The 4,550-nt window shown below is 44.4% G+C and overlaps 1 long non-coding RNA gene across 1 annotated transcript; it reads left to right on the forward strand.

Moving 5' to 3' along the window:
* Gm46015 lies at nucleotides 1-1,909 on the forward strand. The gene is made up of 2 exons (XR_001778333.2): nucleotides 1-78; nucleotides 493-1,909. It is a non-coding gene; the product is annotated as a predicted gene, 46015 (long non-coding RNA).
* Nucleotides 1,910-4,550: the final 2,641 nt, after the last annotated feature.

Here is a 4,550-nt window from a genome sequence, read left to right on the forward strand (position 1 = left end):
ATAAAAAGAGCAAACTCAGCCATGCTCCTGGGTAAGGCTGCTCACCCAGGCCCTGGAACCTATCCTAATTTTTTAAAAGTAAGTACCTCTGTGTGTGTACGCGGGCACCATGGCGGGCAAGTGTGGGTCAGAGGGCACCGTGTAGGAGGCAGCCAAGCCTGAGTCCTGGGAATGAACCCGGATTTCCAGGCTTGGCAGCAGGAACTCAGACCTACTGATTTATCTTGACAGCCCATTCCTAACTTTTGACCTTACCGAGCCCTACATCCAGATGCAGAAAAGGGGTTCAAGCTCATGTGGTGACCAAGGAGGAGGTAACAGGTGTTGAGATGAGAGGGCTGGGAGTTTTAGCTGTAGAGACTCCCCAACTCGTTGTCACTAGGGGAAAAAGCATCAAAGGGGTAAAAAGACAGGAGGAAGGGAACATTCAGGAATTGGGCCTTGTGGGAGAATTGAACCTTTGGATTTGACACAACCATCCTTATTTTGCAGGAGATTGATGGAGACCTCACGTGTATAGCCCAGGCAAGAAGATAGAGAAAACAACTCCACACTATTGAGATAACAAGTACAGTGGGATAGTGACTGTAGTGGGGTAATGACTGTAGTAGGATACACAGCGGGACAGTAACTGCAGTGGGGTAACAACTGCAGTGGGATACACAGTGGGATAGTGACTGCAGTGGGATAGTGACTGCAGTGGGATAGTGACTGCAGTGGGGTAGCGAACAATGAAACTGTTAACACCCCCCCCCCTGGGGAGAGAGGCATGGTCACTATAAACTGATCTTGCCAAGAGAAGTGATTGCTCATCACTTTTCTTCTCTGCTTTCTCATTACCTTTCCCCTGCTCACATCACCAACATAGGAAGTCAGAGCCATGTCCTATCACTCAAGGGACAGAGGCAAGAGGATCTCTGTTTTGAGGAGGGTACGATCACATGTGGCCCAAGGAAGCCTTGAACCTGCAACATAGTTGAGAATTATTGATTTCCTGCCTCCACTAACCAAGTGGTTATAGAGATGCCTCACCATGCCTGGTTTATGCTGAGCTAGGGACAGAACCCAGGGCTTCCTGAGTGGCAGCTCAGGAGTCTATCAACTAGGCTACATTCCTAGTGGTCTGTGCTGGTTAGTGTTTGTCAACTTGATACAAACTAGAGTCACTTGGGAAGAGGTAACCTCAATTGAGAAAACTCCTCCATCATATTGGCCTGTAGGTAAGGTTGGGTGGTCCTAGATGTAGAGGAAAGCAAGATAGGCAGTAAGCAGCATTCCAATGTGGTTTCGGCTTCAGTTCCTACCCTGATTTCCTTTGATAATAGACTGTAACCTGTACAGTTAGATTTTTCTTAGATTTTTCTAAACCTACTTTAATAACAGTTCTTAAACACTTTGACACTCCCCACCCCTTCTAGCCCAGCATTGAACAAAGGAAGGGGAGAAAAGATGATAAATAGCACAAGAGGATGTGAACCTGTTTAGGAGTAGTTCTTTGGGTGCGAGTCCAATCTCCAGTATCAAGATACCAGCAGTCCAGTTCAGTAGTGTCAGGATACCAAACATGAATTAGCAGTGGTGGCATGATCCAGCAGAAATAGCCAGGCCTCCACCAATTTGGCACGAGTCAGTGGGAGTGACCAGAACCAGCCAGAATGCCGGGAGTTCTCTGTCATGCCTCTCTCAACGAAGTGAAGATCAGCGAAGACATGATACCAGCAAAGAGTTGCACAGCTAGCTATGCCAGCATCCTGTCACTGGTCATTGAGTCCAATTATACTCTCTCCAAATACCACATGTCCTCCCATGGATCTTGTCTCAGCAAGACACCATGTGACTCTGAATCACATGACACAACCAGGAACTTCCACTTCACTAACCTGTAAGCCAAATAAAACATTTTTTTTCCTTTGGTTTGTATTTCATTGCAGCAATATAAGGCAAACTAGGATTCTGAGGACTTTGGCTTTGAAGTCAGCCTGGGCTATATGTCAAACATGTGTCTCAAACAAAAAGCAACAAATGCAAACATAGTCAAAGAATGGCAGATCTTTGTCTTAGTCGGTACTCTATTGCTGTGAGGAGAGACCATGACATGACAACCTTATAAAGGAAAACATTTAATTGTGACTGGCTTACAGCTCAGCGCTTTAGTCCATTATCGTCATGGTGGAAAGCATGGCAGCCTGCAGGCAGCCATGGTGCTGAAGAGATAGCTGAGAGTTCCACATCTGGATCTGCAGACAGCAGGAAGAAAGAGACACCGGGCCTGGCTTGAACATTTGAAACCTCAAAGCCCACCCCAGTGACACTCTCCCTCCAGCAAGGCCACACCTCCTGATCCCTGTCAAGTAGTGCAATCTCTAATGACTAAGCATTCAAATCTATGCGGTTTATGGGACCATTCCTATTCAAACCACCACACAGGTTTTGGAGCAGCTGCCTAAGAATTATTCTCTATTCTGTAACTGATTCCAAATGAAATTTAATTACTTGGCAAGCTGTTTTTTTTATATATATATATATAAACTTTTAAGAAAACCAAAAAACTTTGTGTATATGGGAGAGCAAATTGAAATTTGAGGGTGGGGGGTGGGGAACAATCTCTGGGATAAGCTAGAAAGCTAAGACAATGAAAACTCCCAGGTATCTATAAGGGTGACCCTAGCTAAGACTCCTAGCAATGAGGGATACAGAGCCTGAACCATCCATCTCCTATAATCAGAAAAGATTTTCAGTGGAGGGACTGGGACACCAACCTCGCTATAAAACCTTTAGACCCACAATTTGTCCTGCCTACAAGATGTGCAGGGATAAAGATGGAGCAGAAACTGAGGGAATGACCAACCATTAATTGGCCCAGCTTGAGACCCATGCCATGAGAGAGAGCCACCCTGGCACTATTAATGATATTTGCTATACTTGCAGATAGGAGCCTAGCATAACTGTTATCTGCTGGTCTGGCATGGCTTTGGTGGGGACAGAATGACGTGGTTTCTGCCCCTGGAACAGGGCCAACGGTGTGGGCCTCCAAGTATGTCATGGCTGCTGTGGGCCGCTGTAGGTGTAGGGTTTGTTTGTATAACAATGTACATATTTTGTTTCTCTTCGAAGGAATGTCCTTCCTGTTAATGTTAATGACTCCATGCTAATCAGAGACAGTAGGAGTCTAGGAGGCAAAGGTGTGGCTAATGTCTCAGCCAAATGGTAAACACTGGGATCCTCAGAACAGCCCTTAAGGCTCTGGAAAAGAACTCTAAAAACATGGGTTTAAAAATACGTAATTTCTCTCTTGGACAAATGGATGTATCTGGAGGATATCATCCTTAGTGAGGTAACCCAATCACAAAAGAACACATGATATGCACTCACTGATAAGTCAATATTAGCCCAGAAACACAGAACACCAAGATACAATTTGCAAAACACAAGAAAACCAAGAAGAGGGAAGACTAATGGGTGGATACTTTATTCCTCCTTAGAATAGGGAACAAAATAACCATGAAAGGAGTTACAGAGACAAAGTTTGGAGCTAAGATGAAAGGATGGACTATCCAGAGACTACCCCACCCGGGGATCCATCCCATAATCAGCCACCAAACCCAGACACTATTGCATATGCTAGAAAGGTCTTGCTGAAGGAACCCTGTTATAGCTTACTCTTGTGAGGCTATGCCAGTGCCTGGCAAATACAGAAGTGGATGCTCACAGTCATCTATTGGATGGATACAGGGCCCCCAATGGAGGAGCTAGAGAAAGCACCCAAGGAGCTGAAGGGGTCTGCAACCCTATAGGTGGAACAACAATATTAACTAATCAGTACCCCCAGAACTCGTATCTCTAGCTGCATATGTATCAGAAGATGGACTAGTCGGCCATCACAGGGAAGAGAGGCCCCTTGGTATTGCAAACTTTATATGCCCCAGTACAGGGGAATGCCAGGGCCAAGAAGTAGGAGTGGGTGGGTAGGGGAGCAGGGAAGAGGGAGGGTATAGGGAACTTTTGGGATAACATTTAAAATGTATATATAGAAAAAGTCTAATAAAAATAAATAAATAAATAAATAAATAAATAAATAAATAAATAAATAAACGAAGAAAGAAATGAATGATACCCATTTAACAGTTACCTAGTGAATCCCTGTAGTGAGCCTGGTACCCAGCTCTGGGCTCTGGGTAAAGCAAACAGTAACTATAAAAAAACCATAATTTCTCAATTATGCAAAAATATAAGGATGCAATATGAATGGTCTAAGGGGCTTCACTAATCTAAAGGGACAGAGACAGCTGCACAGTAAGCTAACTTTTCAGAAAGACTCTAAGGAAGCAGATAAAGAGATTTAGCCAGTGGTGGCCGAAGGAGATCCCACCCAGCTAAGTGGTTTTTTTTTTCCCCTTATAAAGGTAGACAGATTCCTGAGTTCAAGGTCGGCCTGAATTTTTTTACAATGTTAAAAGAAAATGTGTGCTTGTTGTCTCCTAAGAGTTAAGGGGCTGGGGTCTTGGGATGCTGATTCATAGTATAATCAAAAGGGAACCTGAAGTTAATGA

Source organism: Mus musculus, chromosome 7 (genome assembly GCF_000001635.26).
Source record: "Mus musculus strain C57BL/6J chromosome 7, GRCm38.p6 C57BL/6J".
Taxonomy (NCBI): Eukaryota; Metazoa; Chordata; class Mammalia; order Rodentia; family Muridae; genus Mus; species Mus musculus.